The sequence below is a fragment of the Phyllostomus discolor genome, chromosome 10, assembly GCF_004126475.2.
Source record: "Phyllostomus discolor isolate MPI-MPIP mPhyDis1 chromosome 10, mPhyDis1.pri.v3, whole genome shotgun sequence".
Classification (NCBI taxonomy): domain Eukaryota; kingdom Metazoa; phylum Chordata; class Mammalia; order Chiroptera; family Phyllostomidae; genus Phyllostomus; species Phyllostomus discolor.
In genome coordinates this window covers 58059470-58079915 of record NC_040912.2, presented here as the reverse complement: position 1 = coordinate 58079915, position 20446 = coordinate 58059470, and the positions used below count along the sequence as shown (strand labels likewise).

At 38.7% G+C, this 20446-nt stretch overlaps 1 protein-coding gene and 1 pseudogene across 1 annotated transcript in view; both read right to left on the bottom strand.

Annotated features, from left to right (window-relative positions):
* The window catches only part of HECW1 (HECT, C2 and WW domain containing E3 ubiquitin protein ligase 1), a 583340-nt gene that overhangs the window by 362482 nt on the left and 200412 nt on the right, over positions 1-20446 (bottom strand).
* LOC114507568 lies at positions 17552-19357 on the bottom strand (annotated as a pseudogene).

The window sequence follows — 20446 nt, the reverse complement described above, 5'->3', positions numbered from 1 at the left end:
ATCTTCTTGGATTGCTGGGCATCTGAACAAAGCACCTATAAAAGATTCAATCACTGTCATTGCTTATTGGATTTGGTAGTGACAGGCAGCCCAAATGCTGGTGTCTTTTCCAGTTACAAAGGGAAGGGAAAATGGACTCAAATCAATGATGTGGAGCACAAGGAAGAAATAAACATTCAACCAGAACAGAATGATGAAACAAGAATTAAAAAAAAAAATGAAGAGAGGCTTAGGACCCTCTGGAATAACTTTAAACATTTCAACATCCCAATCATAGAGGTGCCAGAAGGAGAAAAGGAAGAGAAAGAAATTGAAAAATTTTGAAAAATAATGGAGAACTTCTTCAATCAGGCAATGAAAATAGACTTCCAGGAACTCTAGGAAGTTCAGAGAGTCTCAGTGAAGTTGGATCTAAGGAAGCACCACAAGGCACATCATAATCATATTGCCCAAGATTAAAGATAGGAAGAGAATTTTAAAAGTAGCAAGGAAAAGGAGACAGTTACCTCTAAAGGAGTTCCCATAAGACTATCAGATAATTTATCAAAAAAATCTTACAAGCAAGAAGGGGCTAGAAAGAAGTGTTCAGTCATGAGAGGCAAGGACCGATATCCAAGAATTCTTTATTGAGTAAAGCTATCATTTAGAATGGAAGGGCAGATAAAGTACTTCCCAGATAAGGTACATTTAAAGGAGTTCATCATCACCAGACTCTTATTATATGAAATGTTAAAGGGACTTATCTAAGACAAAGTTTTCTTATCTAAGAAAACTATGAGCAGTAAAATGACAACAAACTCACAACTATCAACAATTGAACCTAAAATAACATAAAAACAAACTAAGGAAACAACTAGAACTGGAGCAGAATCACAGAAATGATGATCACATGTAGCGTTATCAGTGGGGAGGAGGTGGGGGGAGAATGGAAGAAAAGGTAGAGGGAATGAGAATAATTGGTATGTACAAAACAGACAAGGGGAGGTTAAGAATAGTATAGGAAATGGATAAGCCAAATAACTCAAATGTATGACCAGTGGACATGAACTGAGCAGGAGGAATTCTGGTGGGATGGGAGTGCAGGGCTGAGGGGAATATCAAGGAGAAAAAAAAAAATGGGATAACTTCAATAGCATGATCAATAAGATAAAATTTAAAAATAAAAAAAAATAAAGGACCCATGTACAGAGCCAAAGGGGGGTAGAATTAAGGGTGGGTGGGGGGAAATGGAGACAACTGTACATGAACAACAATAAAAAAGAAGAAATCAAAAGACATTTTGAAGCAAATTAAATTGAGAACACAACCCAAAATCTATAGGACACACAAAAGCAGTACTACAAGGGAAATTTCATAGTACTAAAAGTCTACATCAAGAAACAATGAAAATATCAAATAAACAATATAACTTTACCCTAAAAGGAACTAAAAAATAACAAATAAAGCTCAAAGTGAGTAGAAGTAAAGAAACAATTAAGATCACAGAGGAAATAAAGAAAGTAAATTCTTAAAAATAAGAAAGAAACAACAGAAACAAGAGCTGCTTTTTTTAATAAACAAGACTGACAAAACTTTAACCAGAATTATCAAGAAAAAAAGTGGTAAATAGAAACACCGAAGAGAACAGGATGACTGTGTTGTAGGTGGGAGCTGAGCCCACTTGCTCATGCACCCAACTAGGACACCTAGCCAATCTTCTGAAGAACAGAGTGAACAGCCAACAGAATCCCAGCTGATATGAAGTTTGAAAGCCAAAGAGTGCAGATGATGCTTTAAAAAAGGTGGTAAGGAGATTTTATAGGCCCAAAGGATGGTCTCTAGGCCTTGTGTGGGAGACCTTGGCTGCCATGGGAGCAGTGGAGGAGAACCAGGCAGTGATAGCAACCTAGCAGCAGAGAAGTCTCAGACCCATACCAGGAGAGGCTTGGATATTTAAAGTCCCTGGGGGTTAAAAAGGCAGTAAGTGACACAAAACTAGCAGCATACACTGACTGGGGAAGCGGTCATTGTCTGGGACAACACCAGAGAAAATGGGGAGCCTGGTGACATCTGGAGCTTGGAGAAGAGATGGGCCTTGACTGGCCATGACCCAGATAGACACTGGACTGGTCAGAGAGTTGGAACATGTGGAAAGCGAGGCACTTGTTAGGAGCAGCAGGCAGCACCCAATGGGACTTTTCTCAAAAGACAATTTCAGCAACTGTGCAGGTCCTCACATTCACAGTGGCAGGGCCAGCCCGGAGGGTGGAGTTAGGGCAGGATTTGCTCCACTCAGTGCGCCTCACAGACTGCCCAAATGGTTGTAAAATGAGGATTATTTGTGAAGGTGTGGGGTAAATGCACAGAGTGGAAGTGTGATCCGCACAGCACTCTGAGGGTGTGGGCTGAAAAATGAGAACCTGTGAATATTGTAGCCCACACTTAACTCCCATCCTTGTGAAACCACAGGAAAGGAAAAAAAATGCAGCCCAACTCCCCCTCTGCCTGCAGAATTCTGGAAGACCTGCAAGACCAGATTGGCAGATTTAAAATCACTAGGAGGCTTTCCACACACCCCCTACCCCACCTAGAGTAGGACAATGAGAACTGGAGCTTTGAGAAAACCAGAGACTGATCCAGAAAGAAATCAGAAGGTGAACACCAACAGCTGAGACAAATTTCACTTTGCTCACCTTCAGAACTTGAATTTTTTTTTATTTCTCATCTCTCCATTTTAGATTTTTTATTTGTTTTGTTTGTTTGTTTGCTTTTATTGTTTGATTTGTGTTTTTATTCTCCTGTTCGTATTGCATCTTAATTTTTGTTCTATCACTTCATTCATATGCCAAATAACACAGTACTCTTGGTAATTTACTTTTTATTCAGATAGTTCATTATTTATAATACTATTATTATTCCAAATCCCACACATACCCTTCCATAGTCTTAGTCCATTTTGCTACCTTCCTGAGCTTTAATACTGTTGTGATTAATTTTATTTTCTCTTACACTATACCAAAATTCTATCCCTTACTCTCATTATTTCTCCTCCATCTAACCTTGCATAATTGCTCTTCTTTCTTAAGTTAGTTCACATTCTTTTATACTTTTAATAACAGTCTTATTTATTTTTACACTTGTTTTCATAAATTGAGGCTAGTTGAGTGAAATATCATGGTTATTGCTGTACTTTGCCAAAGGATCTCCTATTTGTTTTCTACTTGTTTGTACTTTAAATGCCATCAAATACTCTCCTGCTGTAAAACTTCATTTACCTTTTCTGTGCCATTGATTAGTTCAGTAAGGAATTTTATTTCTTTGTTTTCTCTCTCCCTTTTTCTTCTTTTTTTCTCCCCCACCCCTCACCTGGACTTTACTCTTTACTCTTATTATCTTCCTTCCCTGAATCTCTCAAAATCATTTTTTCTTTACACATCTCATACTCAGTTTTCACTTTTCTACAATATTCTCATCCTGTTCAGTCTCTATCAAACTTCATTAAACTATCAACCCCATCATTTCTATCAACCCTACTATGGTTTTTATGCAACTTTGCTCTCATTGGTGCAGTATCTTTTTAATTTTACTTCAAATTTCATCGTACACCCTTTCCTCTCTTACTCCATTGACTCCATCACCTTTTGTGTTTTACTTAAATTGTAAATTTTGCTCTCTCCCTTTCTTTGCCAGGGTTCTACCTTGACTCTTATCAATTCTCAGCCTCTTTACCACACAACAACATTTTCCCTCTTTTAGTTATCTCATATATCCTTGGTCATATTTTATAATACCTGTAATCACTCTTCACCTTTATTAATCTTAGTTCAATGGTGATTGATACTGCTGATATGGTAGAAGACTTCTTTTTGCTGGTAAAAGCTTGTTGTACAGTAATACTGCTTTGTAAACCAAAACCTCTACAACAGCATGTAAGACAGGTGGGAATTAAGAATACCAGTACACCTGCTGGAGGGGAGAACCAACCAACAAAGGAGCCACTGACAGGTAAAGCCCAAGTACAACAAGAGAGCCTACACAAATGCAAGGAAGGTCCACCTTAGAGCTCCCAGACAAGGAGAACAAAGAGATGGCACCACTAAGTCCCACAGAATCCCTATCACAGAAGTTCACCCTACGAAGACAGTTGGCAAAGCAGAGCATTTTGAATTGCAGAAACCAACAGGAAGAGTCACCTAAAATGGAAAGACAAAGAAAGAATCCAAAATCTAAAAGAATGGAAGACTCGCCGGTAAAAAGCTAAGTGAAAAGGAATCAAAGAAACCATTAGACATAGAGTTCAAAAGAATGTTATAAGGATAGTCAAGGAACTCATTGACAGCTACAAAAAACTGAGTGGGAACTACAACAGTGTGGAAAAGAAAACAGAAATTATAAACAAGAACCAGGAAGGAATGAAGAATATAATATCTGAAATAAAAAACACACTAGAAAGAATCACAAGCAGGATGGATGAAGCAGAGGACCAAATTAGTAAGATGGAAGACAAGGTATAAAGAAATACCCAGGTACAGCAGCTGCATGACAAAAGACTAAAATATATATGAGGATAGCTTATGGGAACTGCAAGACAACATGAAACACAACAACACCTGAATCATAGGAATACCAGAAGGAGAAGACGAGGAGCACAGGATAGAAAACATATATGAAAAAATGATGATGGAAAACTTCCATAACCTGGACAGGGGAAAGCCACACAAGTTCAGGAAGCTCAGAGGGTCCCAATCAAGATGAAACCAAAGAGTTAGGAAGATGGCGTTGGGATAGGAGGGAGCAGATTCCACTCCCCCCTACACGTGGGAGAAAATCCTGGCTGATCTACAGAGTAAAAGACCAAGCAACCAACATACCTCAACATATATGAAGATAAGGGACCAAGAATTGTGGCAGAACTGAAAAACCAGGTGGCGAGAGGAGTGCTGCAGGACAGTAGAGTCCCAGGGAGGAGTGCAGGGTCCAGGGGGGCTGCAGCCCCAGGCCCAGCGCCTGCTGCCGGGTTTGCTACAGAGCCTTTGGGAGAGAGCAGGGGCAACTGCTCCCTCCCCAGCCAAACAAGGTCTGAGCAGCACTGAGAGGAACCCAGGTACTAGCAAACACACAAGGACTGTGAGCACCCTCAGAGTCTGTGGACACCAGTGGAACTGGGTCACACAACGGGCCCTGACCCCCATGGTCACTGGTCTGGCTGGAGAGTTGGGCTGCGGGAGAAGCCAGGCCACTGTAAGGAGCTGCAGGCTTGAATGATAGGAATTTCTCAAGAGGAAGGAGTGAAAAGAGAGACACTGTTAGGGAAATTCTCCTACAGCAATTGCTCTGGCCTCCCTGATACCCAGCCAGGCAGCAATGCAGAGGTTGCATGGAAGATTGTGCTTGTGTGGAGGACCCTGTGCACTCCCACAGCACTGGGAAGGATGAGACAGCCTGGCCAAGGGCCTGCATATGCACAGGAGTGCATCCCCGCACCCAGCCCACAGCGGTAACCCTGGGGAAAGGCCTGGTTCCCACACCCAGGGCACAGGGGACAGGTGCCATGATAGCTCCTCAGACTGTGCACGCAGCTGACTGAGTGCAGATCCGGAAGGAAGAAAAGCCATACCAGTCACTCCTCAGGCTGCCTTAGCCATCAAGATCAGAAAAACCGGTTTGCCCACTTTGAAACCAAGACACTTTTGAATTTCATTCTATTTTTTAACAATTTTTTTAATTTTTATTATTTTTTTCTCTTTCAATTTCTTTTTCCTCCTTTTCTTGCTTTCTTGTTTTGTTCCTTCTTCCTTTCTTTCCTCCAATTTTATCTCATCTTCCTTCCTTCATCTGCCTTTTTTTAGAAATACCTACAAGTGAGACCAAAAAAAAAGAAAAAAAACACCTGGAACTGTGAAAAAATCAGAATTGAACCAAAAGAAGGGGCATCACAACAGCTGCAACAGTGAGACAAATTTCACTCTGCTATTACAGAGAACCTGCAAGTTATTGCATATTTGTATTATTATTTTTTCCATTATTCTTACATCTTTTATTTTAATAGTATTTTTGTATTCCTCTTCTTTCTGTATAGTCTGCTTTGCTAGTCTGGTTATATTGTTATCACCTGACAGGTTTCCCCTGCTATCTCTTTCATAGTGTATTGCTAATTTACTGTCTTTCACTTCACCTGTGTCCCATCAGCACACTACTCAAGATTCTATACTCCCTATTCTTGTTATCCAGATCACATAGATTCTGTCATATGATTGTTGCTCTAATATTATTGTAAATAATTGCTGTTCCATACAATTGTAAATGCTTCACAACACCCCTCCCAGATCTTGCCCAATTCACAGTTTCCTGAACTCTATTACTGTAGTGGTTAACTCTATTGTCTCACACACTACACATATTTACTATCCTTTACTCTCACCTTACCTCAGAATCTGACCTCCCACAACCTCACTGCTCTCTAGATCCAACTAACAATCCTTCCTTCCCCAACAAGAGTCTTATCTTCTTTCCATCCTTTCTAAAAATCAGCTAGCTGGGTGGAAGATCACAGTTAATATTATACATAGTCAAAGGATCTCCTATCTCTTCTCAACTGGCTGCTGCTGTAAATATCATAGAATACTCTCTGGCTGTCTTAAAACATTTTGTCTTCCCCCTCCAACTGATCACAAAAAAGAGTAGGTGGAAGCGGTGAACACCAGAATATTCACTGGAAGAGGAAACCCAACAACAAAGGAACCACTAACACATAACAACAAAAGAAGGTGAAGGAGGGAGTGGAAACTACACAAACCTCAATCCAGGACCTATCTGGAAATACAACTAAACAAACAGTAGACACACTACCCAGTACAAACAACTGAACAAGAGCAAAAGACAATCCTCAAAACCTTATACACATCGAAGAACTAGCTTCAACACAACCTGCCCTCACCAGCACAACAAAATACAAGAGGTGGTGGACAGAGTGACTCTCATTTAACCAGGTGGTGGGAAGGAACCACCAAAGAAAGACCCAACAACAATCAAAACCCAAAGACAAACACAGAGCCAACTTAAATGACAGCCCAAGACCAGTGAGCTTGGGAGATCAAGGAAACTGCACCACTGAATCTCACTGGTATTCTACTAAAGAAGTTCACACCATAAACCCAGGGAACCAGAAGAGATCAACTTAAGAAGCTGAGGCTAACAAGAAGAGTCTCAAAAAAAAAAAAAAAATGGGAAGACAAAGAAATAACCCCCAAATGAAAGGAAAGGAGGAAGCCTCAGAAAGAATGCTAAATGAAATAGAGGCAACTCAACTATCAGACATTGAGTTCAAAGCAATGGTTATAAGGAAGCTCAATGAGCCCACAGAGAATTACCAAAAACAACAGAGAATCTATGATGAACTCACTGCAAACTATATCAACATGAAAAAGGAAATAGAAACTATCAACAAGGGCCAAGAGGAAGTGAAGAATACAATTACTGTACTGAAGAACACAGTAGAAGGAATAAAAAGCAGGATGGATGAAGCAGGAGATTGGATCAGCGAGCTAGAGAACAAAGTAGAATAAAACACCCAGAAAGACCAAGGAAAGGAAAAAGAGGCTAGGAAAGAATGAAGAGGAATTGAGAGAAATGCAAGACAATATGAAATATAATAATATCCGTATAATAGGGATACCAGAAGGAGGAGAAGAAGAGCAAGGGATAGAAAACCTATTTGCAAAAGTAATGATGGGAAAATTCCCTAATTTGATGAGAGAAAAAGTCACAAAAATCCAGGAAACACAGAGTTCCATTCAAGAGGAACCCAAAGAGGGTTAAGACATATCATAATTAAAATGGCAAATAGATTAAATGCTCCAACCAAAAAACAGAATAGCTGAATGAATAAGAAAGCATATGATTGGATAAGAACCACAAATATGCTGCCTTCAAGAGACCCACCTAAGAACAAAAGACCTACACAGGCTGAAAGTGAAGGGCTGGAGAAAAATATTCCAAGAAAATGGACAGGAAAACAAAGACGGGGTAGCAATACTCATATCTGACAAAATAGACTTCCAAAAAAAAAAAAAAAAAAACCACAAAAGAGACCCAGAAGGTCACTACATAATACTCAAGGGAAGAATCCACCAAGAAGACAAAACCATTGTAAATATATATGCACCCAACATAGGAGCACCTAAATACATAAAGAAAATCTTAGAGGATTTCAAGAAAGATATTGACAGCAACACAATTATAGTAGGGGATTTTAACACACCACTGTCAAAAATGGACAGGTCTTCCAAACAAAATATCAACAAAGATACTGTGGCATTGAACAATGCCCTACATGAAATGAACTTAAGTGATATATAGAGAGCCCTTCATCCTAAAGAAGCCAAATACACATTGTTTTCAAAAGTACATGGAACGTTTTCAAAGATAGACCACATGATAGGACACAAAGCAAGCCTCAACAAATTCAAGAAAATTGCAATTATACCAAGCATTTTCTCTGACTACAAGGGACTGAACCTAGAAACCAACCCTAAAGGAAGAAACTGGAAACATGCAAAATCATGGAGATTGAATATCATGCTATTAAACAATGAATGGGTCAAGGAGGAAATTAGGGAAGAAATCAAAAAGTTTCTGGAAACAATTGAAAATGAACTCACAACTACCCAAAACTGATGGAACAAAACACAGCCAGTCCTGATATGGAAGTTCATAGCTATACAGGCCTACCTAAAAAAGATTGAAACATTTCAAACAAACAACGTCACCCTACATCTACAAGAACTTGAGGAACAATAACAAAGACAGCCCAGTGCAAGCAGAAGGAAGGAAGTAACCAAGATCAGAGCAGAATTAAACGACATAGAAACTAAAAGCACAATTCTAAGGATCAATGAATCCAGGACCTGGTTCTTTGAAAAGATAAACAAAATCGACAAGCCTTTTAAGCAGGCTAATCAAGAAAAAAAAGAGAAAGGATCCAAATAAACGGAATCGGAAACGAAAGAGGAGAGAATACAACTGACACCAAAGGAATACAAAGGATTGTAAGAAATTACTATGAAGAACTTTATGACTAAAAATTTGAAAACCCAGGTGAAATGGATGAATTTCTAGAAAAATATAATCTTCTAAAACTCAATAAAAAAAGAAGTAGAAAGCCTGAACAGACCAATAACAGCAAATGAAATGGAAGCAGTAATAAAAAAACTCCCAACACACAAAAGTCCAGGCCTGGATGGTTTCACAGGAGAACTCCACAAAGCATTTAAGGTCAGACTATTCCAAAAAATCCAGAATGATGGAAGACTCCCAAACTCTTTTTATGAAGCTAGCATAATCCAGTCCCAAAACCAGATAAAGAAACAACAAAGAAAGAAAATTTCAGGCCAATATCGCTGATGAACATAGACACTAAAAATTCTCAACAAAATATTGGCAAAGCGCATCCAACAATATATTAAAAAGACCGTACACCATGACCAAGTGGGATTCATCCCAGGGATGCAAGGATGGTTCAATATTCACAAATCAGTGAATGTAATACATCACATAAACAAAAGCAAAGACAAAAATCACATGATCATATCAATACATGCAGAAAAAGTATTTGGTAAGGTACAGCACCCATTTATGATAAGAACACTCAGCAAAATGGGAATAGAGGGAGCATTCCTCAACATAGTAAAGGCCATATATGAAAGGCCTACAGCTAACATCATACTCAATGGTCAAAAAGTAAAATCTTTTCCACTAAGATCAGAAACAAGACAAGATTGCCACTTTCACCACTTCTATTCAATATAGTACTGGAAGTTTTAGCCACGGTGATCAGACAAGAAAAGGAAACAAAAGACATCCAAATTGGAAAGGAGTAAACAAAACTGTCACTGTTTGCAGATGACATGATAGTGTACATAGAAAATCTTGCCCTAGCTGGCATAGCTCAGTGGATTGAGCGCGGGCTGTGAACCAAAGTGTCACAGGTTCGATTCCCAGTCAGGGTACATGCCTGGGTTGCAGGCCATGACCCCCAGCAACTGCACATTGATGTTTCTCTCTCTCTCTCTTTCTCCCTCCCTTCCCTCTCTGAAAATAAGTAAATAAAATTCTTAAAAAGAGAGAGAGAAAATCCTACAGACTCCACCAGAAAACTGCTTGACCTAATAAATGAATTTGGCAAAACAGAGGGATACAAAGTCAATATCCAGAAATCAAAGGCATTTTTGTATACCAACAATGAAACAGCAGAAGCAAAAATCAAGAAAAAAATCCCAAACAGTTTACACCATAGCAAAAAGAAAAATGAAATACCTAGGAATAAATCTAACTAAGGAGGTAAAAGACCTGTATACAGAAAACTACACAACACTGAAGAAAGAAATCAAGGAAGATGCAAACAAATGGAAACATATACCATATGCATGGATTGGAAGAATTAACACCGTCAAAATGTCCATACTACCCAAAGCAATTTACAGATTCAATGCAATACCTATTAAAGTAACAATGGCATATTCCACAGACATAGAACAAACACTTCAAACATTTATATGGAACCATAAATGACCTCCAATAGCTGCTGCAATTTTGAGAAAGAAAAGCAAAGTAGGAGGAATCACAATACCTGATACCAAACTGTATTACAAGTCCACTGTAATAAAAACAGCCTGATACAGGAATAAAAACAGGCACATGGACCAATGGAACAGAACAGAGAGCCCAGAAATAAACCCAAGTCTCTATGGTCAATTAATATTGGACAAAGGGGGCAGCAACATAAAATGGAGTAAAAACAGTCTCTTCAACAGATGGTGTTGGGAGAACTGGACAGCTACTTGCAAAAAAATGAAACTCTAGCACCAACTTACACCATACAGAAGAATAAATTCAAGGTGGATAAAAGACTTAAATATAAGCCATGCCACCATTAAAGTCCTTGTGCATAACATAGGCAGGAAAATCTCAGATATTTCACACAGCAGCATTTTTACTGATATGTCCCCCAGAGCAAGGGACATAAAGGAAAGAATGAACAAATGGGATCTCATCAAAATAAAAAGCTTCTGCACAGCTAAAGAGAAGAATATTAAAATAAAAAGAGAACCAACTGTATGGGGAAACACATTTGCCAATGATACCGCAGACAAGGGTTTAATCTCCAAAATATATAAAGAAAAAATATACAAAGAACTTACTTGACTCCATTCTAAGAAGACAAGTAACCCAATTAAAAAATGGGGAAAGGACTTGAAGAGACACTTCTCCAAGGAGGACATACAGAGGATCGAGAGACACATGAAAAGATGTTCAGTATCACTAGCTATCAGAGAGATGCAAGTTAAAACCACAATGAGATGCCACTTCATACCAGTCAGAATGGCCATCATAAAAAAAAGCAACAAATTAGAAGTGTTGGAGAGCTTGTGGAGAAAAAGATACCCTAGTGCACTGTTGGTGGGAATGCAGACTGGTACAACCACTATGGAAAGCAGTATGGAACTTCCTCAGAAAACTAAAAATGGATCTGCCTTTTGACCCAGCATTTCCACTGCTAGGATTACATCCTAAGAACCCTGAAACACCAATCCAAAAGAACCTATGCACCCCAATGTTCATAGCAGCAAATTTACAATAGCCAAGTGCTGGAAGCAACCTAGGTGCCCATCAGTAAATGAATGGATCAAAAAACTATGGTACATTTACACAATGGAATTCTATGCAGCAGAAAGAAAGAAGGAACTCCTACCCTTTGCAACAGCATGGATGGAGCTGGAAAGCATTATGCTAAGTGAAATAAGCCAGGCAATGAATGACAAATACTATATGATCTCACCTTTAACAGGAACCTAAACAACAACAATACAAACAAACAAACAAAATATAGCCAAAGACAATGAAATAGAGAACAGACTGGCAGTGTTCAGAGGGGAGGGAATTTCACGGGAATTTCAAGGGAAAAAGGGAAGGGTTTACCGGACCAAGTATAAAGGGCACATGGATAAAAATCTAGGGGAGGGTGGAATTGGGAGGGAGGAGGGGATGGCTGGGTGGGTGGGCTAGGATGGGAGTAAAAGATATAAAATTGTACTGCAACTACAATTAAAATATTTTTTTTAAAAAAAAAGATGAAGCCAAAGAAGCTTCCCAAGACCCATCATAAGTATAAATGTAAAATTTAAAGACAAACAGAATCAAAGGCAGCAAGGGAGATCTCATAAGGCTAGCAGCTGATTTCTGAACACAAATACTACAAGCAAGAAGGGATTCACAAGAAATATTCCAAGTTACAAAAAACAAAGGCCTTTAACCCACATTACCCTACCAACAATGTTCTCAATTAAAATAGAAGGTGAAATAAGAAGATTGCAAAAGAGTATGAAAGATTACACCTTCTCCAACCAGCACTGCAAGATATAATAATGGGACTGCTTTAAGAAGATGAAAAAAAGAGAGAGAAGAGCACAGGTATAAAGTCCAATAAATGGCAACTAATAAGCACCTATCAATAATAACCTTAAATGTAAATGGTTTAAATGCTCCAGTGGAAAGCTATAGGATAGCTGAATGGATGAGAAAACATGATCTGCACATATGCAGACTAAAAGAGACCCACCTCAGAACAAAAGACATACACAGACTGAAAGAGAAAGGATGGAAAAATATATTCCAAGAAAATAGATAGTAAAAAGAAGCCAGGGTAGCATAATTATGTAAGACAAAATAGACTTCAAAACAAGGGCCATAAGAAGAGACATGGAAGGACACTTCATAATACTCAAGGGAAGAATCCAACAAGAAGATATAAACATTATAAACATATATGAACCGAACATAGGAGCACCCAAATATATAATAAAATTCTTGGAGGACTACAGGATAATATAAACAACATAATTATAGTAGGGGATTTGAACACCCTGCTGTCAACTATGGATAGATCTTCCAAACAAAATATCAGCAAAGATATTGTGTCATTGAGCAATGCCCTAGATCAAATGGATTTAAGAGATATATGTAGAACATTCCATCCCAAAAAAGCAAAATATGCATTCTTTTCAAATGCACATGGAACATTTTCAAAGATATACCACAAGATAGGACACAAAACAAGTCTTACAAATTCAAGAAAATTGAAATTATATCAAGCATTTTCACCATCAAAAGGGCCTGAAACTAGAAATGAACATCAAGGAAAAAACTAAAAAACATGAAAATTCTTGGAGATTGAGTAGCATCCTATTAAACCATGATTGAGTTAATAATGAGATGAAGGAAAAAATCAAAAACTTTCTAGAACACATGAAAAGGAACACACAGCAGGTCAAAACCTATGGGGTGCAGCAAAGGCAGTCCTGATAGGGAAGTTCATAGCAATTTAGGCCTACCCAAAAAAGATAAAAACATTTCAAATAAACAGCCTAACCCTACAGTTACAAGAACTGGAAAAACAAAAACAAACAAAACCCAGAGTGAGCAAAAGGATGGAAATAACCAAAATCAGAGCAGAATTAAAAGGCACTAAGACTAAAAGATGAATTCAAAGGATCAAGAAATCCAGGAACTTTTCTTAGAAAAGACAAACAAATCTGACATGCCTTTAATGAGGATATTCAAGAAAAACAAACAAGCAAGCAAATACAACCAGAGACATTGAAATTAAGAACAACCTGACGGTAACTAGAGGAGATGTGGGAAGGGATAATAAGGGGAAAATGGGGAAGGGTTTTCAGGAACATGTACAAAGGACACAGGGACAAAACCAAAAGGTAGGATCAAAGGTGGGAAGTGGGGATGGCTGGGATGGGGGAAGTGGTCAGGGGAAAATGGAAAAAAACTATACTTGAACAATTAAAAAATCTGAAAAATGGAGGGGACCCAAATGAATAAAATCAGAAATGAAAGACAATAGATTACAACTGATATCAAACATCAATATAGGAATATAAGAAATTACTATGAACAACTATATAAAGAAACTTGAAAACTTGTGTGGAATAGATAAATTTCTAGAAAAATATAATTTTCCAAAACTGAATGAAGAAGCAGAAAGCCTGAACAGACCAATAACAGCTAGTTATTGGAAATATCTCCCAGCAGACAAAAGCCCTTGTCAGCAAGGTTTCACAGGAGAATGTTACAAAACATTTAACAAAGAGCTAACATCTATCCTTCTTAGAAACACCAAGTTGAGGGAAAACTCTCAACCCTTTTTATGAGGTCAGCATCATCCAAGTCCCAAAACCAGATAAAGACACACAAAGAAAGAAAACTACAGGCCAATACTACTGATGGTCATAGATGTTAAAATCCTCAACAAAATACTGGCAAACTTCATCCAGCAATACATTTAGAAGACCATACACCATAATCAAGTGGGATTCATGCCAAGGATAAAAATATGGAATATACACAAAGCAATAAATATAATACATCACCCAAACAATATGAATGACAAAAACTATATAATCATGTCAAGAGATGTGGGAAAAGCATTTAATAAGGTAGAGCACCCATTTATGGAAAAAACACTCAGTGAAGTGGGAATACAGGGAGCATATCTCAACATAATAAAGGCCATAAACAAGAAATATACAGCCAACATCATACTCAGTGTGCAAAATTTAAAACTTTCCCTTCAGATCAGCCACAAGACAAGGGTTTCCATTTTCAGCACTTCTATTCAACATAGTATTGGAAGTTCTAGCCACAGTGATCAGATGAAAAAAAAAAAAAAGAAATAAAAGGAATACACATTGGAAAGTAGGAAGTAAAGCTCCTACTTTTTGCAGTTGACATGATAGTATGCATAGAAATCCCTGTAGCTCTACCAAAAAGTATTTTACCTAATAAATGATTTTGGAAAAATGACAGGATACAAACCCAACACTCAGAAACCAAAGGCTTTTCTGTATACCAACAATGAAATATCAAAAATAGAAATTGAGGAAAAAATCCTTTTACTATAGCAACTAAAAAAATAAAATACATAGAAATAAAGTAAGCAGGGAGGTAAAAGACCTATACTTAGAAAACTACACAATAATGAAGAAATAAATTAAGAAAGACAGATAAATAGAAGCATATACCATGTTCATGGACTGGAACAATTAATACCATTTAAATGTCTGTACTATCCATGCAATTTGTAGGTTCAACATAATCCCTATTGAAATACCAGTGATATATTTTACAGACATACAACAAATATTTAAAAAATGTAAGTGGAAACATAACCTCAAAAAGCCTCAGCAATTTTGAGAAAGAAGTATAAAATAGGAGGAATCACAATAATTTATATCAAACTATATTACAAGGACATTGTAATCAAAACAGTTTGGTAGTAGCAATAAGAACAGAATAGAGATCCCAGAAATAAAACCGTGTCAATATGGTCAGTAAATATTTTACAAATGGGGTGGGGACTGAAAATGGAGAAAAAAAATGGCCTCTTCAACAAATGGTATTGAGAGGTCTGGACAAGTACATGCAAACAAGAAAAAATGAAACTCAATCTCTAACCTACAGCACACACAAAAATAAACTCAAGATAGATAAAAGACTTTAATATAAGTCACAATGCCATAAAAGTCCTGAAGTATAACATAGGCAGGAAAAGTTTACATATCCCATGCAGCAATATTTCCACCAATACAGCCTGTAGCCCAAGGGATATAAGGGAGAGAATAAATAAATGGGGTTACATCAAACTAAAAAGCTTCTGCATGGCTAAAGAAAATATCAGCAAAATGGAAAGGGAACCAACCATATGGCAAAACCTATTTGCCTCAATATTTCAGAGAAGAGTTTGATCTCCAAAATATATAAAGAATCACATGAATCCACACCAAGAAGGCAAGCAATCCAATTAAAAATGGGCAAAGGACCTTAACAGACAATTCTCCAAGGAAGACCTCAGAGGGCCCATAGACCATCAGAGGGCACATAACAAAAAATGCTCAACATCAGTAGCCATTAGAGAGATGCAAATTAAAATCACCATGAGTTCCTACTTCACACTAGTCCAAATGGCCATCATTAATACATCAACAAACAAAAAGTGTTGATGGTAGCACTTGGTTGTGGAGAAAAGAGAACCCTAGTACACTGTAGTAGAAATGCAGAGTGGCACAGCCACTGTAGAAAACAGTATGGAATTTCCTCAAAAAACTAATGATGGAACTGCCTTTTGATCTAGCCATCCCACTGCTGGCAATATACCCTAAGAATCCTGAATCACCCATTCAAAATAACCTATGCACCTCAGTTTTTCATAGCAGTGTTATTTACCATAGCCAATTGCTGGAAGCAGCTTAAGTGCCCATCAGTAAGTGAGTGGATAAAAAAACTGGTACATTTTATGCAATGGAATTCTACACAGAAGGACGAAGAAGGAACTCCTACCCTTTATGACAGCATGGATGGAACTTGAGAGCATTATGCTAAGTGAAATAAGCCAGACTGAAAGACAAATACTGTATTATTTCACCTATAAGTGGACCCTAATGAAGAAAACAACCAAATGAGCAAAATAGAACCAGGGACTTGGAAATAAAGAACAAAGTGACAGTGACTAGAGGGGAGCGGGGAAGGGGGAAAGAAGGGGAATGTTTAAGCCATGGGTCATTAATAGAGGACTCATGTGCATGGACAATGGTGGGGATAATTGACTGTGGGATTGGTAGGGGATGGAGCAGGAAATAGCAATAGCAAAAAGGTGGGACAACTGTAACTAAACAGCAATAAATATTTTTTTCTCTTCTTTAACTTGCTGTTTGGTCAGAAAAGGGAAAGATGTTCCATGCTTATGGATTGGAAGTACTAACATTGTTAAAATGTATTAGTGAATATCCCATATTTTCCATTGTTACTGATTTCTAGTTTCATAATAGTATGTTTGGAAGAAATATTTGGTATAATTTTAATCTTTTAAAATTTTCTAAGGTTTTATTTTGTAATACATTATATGATCTACCCTGAAGCTGTTTCATATGTGCTTGAGAATAAAGTGTATTTTGCTGCTGTTGGATGGAATGTTTTATATATACCTTTTAACTTCATTTGGTTTAAATTATGGTTTGAGCTCAAAGCTTTCTTGTTTTGCTGTCTGTATGACCTATGAATTGCTAAATTAGGGCATTGTAATTTTGTACTATTACTATACTAAGGTTTATTTCTCCTTTAGATATGTTAGTATTGTTAATACATGTAGGTTGTCTTATGTTAGCAGCATTTAGCTCTATCTTCATTTTTGTAATGGATATATTTTATTATAATTTCTGTCATAAATTCCATAAAAACAGGTGTTAAACCAGTACAAGTAGATATTTTCAACAACCAAACAATTATTTTTTAAATGGAATTTAAGTTGTTTTTTTTTTAAGGAACAGTTGTTTGGGGACAAAAACTAAGTTCCTTATGTTGTCTGTTGCCTGGCTTCTCTTCCTTGAAGGCCTTTTGAGAAATACAGATGCCAGCATTCACTGGCCTTAATGTTTATCTCCACTCACATACACACCTGCCACCTGTAAGTACAGTGCCCTGAGCCCATCATGAAGACAAATGGCAGCAGCTACAGAGCATACATGATGTGGTTGATCTTGGTGACCAGCTCTTGTTACATTCCTAAGATAAGCTTCTCATTCTTGATGCATGTGTCTTTCTTGACATGCCAGCTACAAGCTGCTCAGCCTTCACTGATTACTTCAGCACCAGTTCCTTGACCTGTGCATCCAGGATCTGCATTTTGCTCACTTTATCACACAGATCAGAACCCTGTTTTCAGTCTGGACTGAAGCAGCACTGTCTCACTGGCCAAGGCCTTGTGTTCTGTCTCCAGGCTCTTCTTGGCACTGTTGAGGTTGGACACATCCCATGACAACTTATAACTCTCAGCAGTCTCATTAAAGTGATGATAGAGACCTATTCTCTTATTGAGGGTGAAGACCTGCTCTTAAATGCAGGTCACCTTCATCCTAGCTTCCACAGCCAGATCGTTTGTGATAGAAAAGTCCAGCCTGACATAGATGATGACCATGAAGAACATGATATAGAAAGCAGCCACTATCATCAGGGGCTCTTGCAGCATGAGCATCTTGTTGGACATAAAGTGTACCTTGATGTCCTGAATGTGCTGATCTACCAGATATTTTTTGTAGGCAACAACCAAAGAGCAGCTACATATGTCCAGGTAGGTATAGTACAGCTCATCTGGGTCATGGGTAATTTCACAGGGACTGTCTACTTGGATGATTCTGGCTCATTTGAGCAAGATGATCTTTATAATCAGAGAATCTATCACTTATTAATAAAACACATAGTCAACAAACCTCATCTTCAGTGCATACTGGTCACCCAAATTATAGAGGTACTCATAACCTGGGATGTTGTAGCCAATGATGTAATGGGTCTTCCATCCTCCTAAAAGAAGAAAATGAGGCCAAACTTCCATCTCTATGGGGTCATCCAAAGTAAAGAGGTGGCTGGTAGAAATATTGCCAATCTTATCCTGGTAATAAATATCCTGAGCAGTAGTAGGGAGGATGGTCTTAAAAGGATGAATAGAGGATATACTACTCTCTGACTGTCTCTGGAAATGGCAGCATGAAAAAGGCCCCTTAAGCACAGCCCCTGTGTGCTTCAAGTCCACATTTTCTTCCATAATATTATCCCAGTAAGAAACCTCGATGACTTGGTCATGGTGATGATAGTAAGGAAAGTGCTGTTTTCATAATGTACTTTAAAAGTATCCTGACTATAGGCAGGGTCATCTCTGAAAAGTCCATAATCCAAGAGATTCTAGGACCATGTGGGGTTCCCCAACTTCCTGTAGTTCTCATTTCAAGAGGCAAATTTCACAAGTAGTTTGTGTCTTTGTTGGCTAGGAAGAATAGAAATAATCATTGCCCTCAAACACAACAAACTGTTTCTCTAATTGAGTGATCTGGGTTGGATATGGCTGAAACACATGTGTATAGACTGTTTCCAAAATGCCTGAGATTTTGGTACCATGATTGAGAGCAACTAGCAGCTTAACAGGGTAGAATCTCCAACTTTTACCCTTAATTTTGCTTTCTCATACTTTCAGATTGTTCTCCTCCTCATCTTTTCCCTTCACCTGCACAAGGAAGTGTGCCAGCCAGGCCTCAAGCTCCAGCTCCAAGACCAAAAGCAAGGAGGTGGCATGGAATGTGGAGCTGCCTCCAGAGTGTGCCAGGACCACCTTGACCATCACCTTAGCCAGGTGGCAGCTCAAGTCCACTGTGTGCTTCCTATCTACATTTACCAACACAAGTGCATCAGGATAGGCACTGTCTGGGGTCAGGGCCGAGGCCCAGAGCAGCAGCTGCAGAAGCAGCTGGGATGTAGGTACTTCCATAACCTGTACCAAGCTGAGGCACAAGCTGTAGGTCTTCCCTGCTGCTAGCCACTGTGCAGCTGCTCACTGGGGACAGGCTGGTGTCACAGAGTGGCAGCAACCAGGGGAGAAGGACCTTATCTCCAAGGCAATGGGCAGGCCTCCAATGCCTGATTGCAGGGCCCATCATTTATCTATTTTTTTTCTTTTAGAGATTTTTTAAGAGGAAGGGAGAGAGCAGGGGGAAGAAGGGGAAGAGAGAATATAAAGGGGTACAGAGTATGGCTACCCTGATAATAGGGGAACACCCCCACAATCCTGTCTTCAGGAGGCATTGGGGTGGGGAGTGGTGCCTGCAGAGCAGAAGATATAGCATTTAAGATACATTGCATAACAAAGAAAAGTTAATAGCCACACCTTCCTGAAGGGTAGGAGGGCTGCTGCCCAGGGCCAATTGAGTACATGACTCAAAACTACAGTGACTGATGATATAGCCAGTGGGGGAGCTCAAACAGTGCCTGCATGACAGGCAGGGGCAGATGCCCACCCTGGATGCCCTTGTGTCACTGGGGACTCTTGCCTAGACTAAAGATGGCATCCAAAAAAAAGCAAAAGATTCTGGGGAACTGACAAAGATGGCAGGTGCTAATGCACCATGGGAAGGATGAATATGAGATCACATAGGAAGTTCCAAACCAAACATTTAAATTAGGGCAAGGTGAAGGTCAAGGGAAGAAGAGCTATGAAGTCACTGAGTTTGCCACGAGGTCAGGAATTCTGCCTGGAGAAGATGGTGGCAGAGCTGGCAGAGCTTGCAGAGCTGCAGGGGACCTACCTGGTCACACAGATACCTGAGAGATGCTTATAGCTGAACTGTAACCAGGAATGCTGAGCTTCAGACTTCTGCTTTTCTGAAAGATGATACCCCTGAGTGGTGTATTCTGAAACTGCCCTGGTTGAGCAGAGAAAGGCAGGATTGTGTGCTTTGTTTGTTTGTTTGTTTTTTTAAAGGGACTTAATGGCAGAAATCTGCCATTATTCTAAACCTGTATAACCTTTAAATAAACAACTCCTTCCCTTTTACACCAAACTCTTGCATTGGGAGTCACA